Source organism: Plasmopara halstedii (assembly GCF_900000015.1).
Source record: "Plasmopara halstedii genome assembly, contig: Scaffold_2904, whole genome shotgun sequence".
Classification (NCBI taxonomy): Eukaryota; Oomycota; class Peronosporomycetes; order Peronosporales; family Peronosporaceae; genus Plasmopara; species Plasmopara halstedii.
In genome coordinates, this window is record NW_020189809.1 from 985,924 (window position 1) to 986,494 (window position 571).

Consider the following 571-nt stretch of genomic DNA (forward strand, 5'->3'; position numbering starts at 1 on the left):
CCATGACTCGCCGAAGTTCCACCAGGAGACGTTCGCGTAGCGCCCGAGGTCTTTGACCTCTAATCAATCCATGGTTCATGGTGTTCTAACCATGCCATTCCTAGGATGACGTCATACCTTGCATCCGAGTCTAAGACTAGACAGCGTTCCACGCTATCGAAGTCAAGGAACTTGACTTCGAGGTCCACAGGGACATTTGGGACCGTGACACGCGTCCCCGTCGCTAGGCGAACAGTGAAGATGTCACCCAACCGCGCCTTCAGCGCCTCAGCATACTGCTGACTTTCCTCCATCGTAGAGCGTCGACCACCTCCACGACCAGCAAGCCCGGTTTGCACACACGTTCCGTGTTCAAGAGCACGGTGCTCCTCGGGGCTGGGACCTGTTGACCTCTACCACCCTGAGGCTCAACAAAACTCAGTTCTTCTCCAGTAGGTCGCCCCGCGCCTACTGGGTTGTGTCGTTACCCCGCGACGAACATGACTCGTAGGCGTTGGGGCGATGGCTCGAAGGACCTTGACGCGCCTTGCGCAGGGGGCAACCGTTCCGAAGGTGACGGGTGTCGCCACAG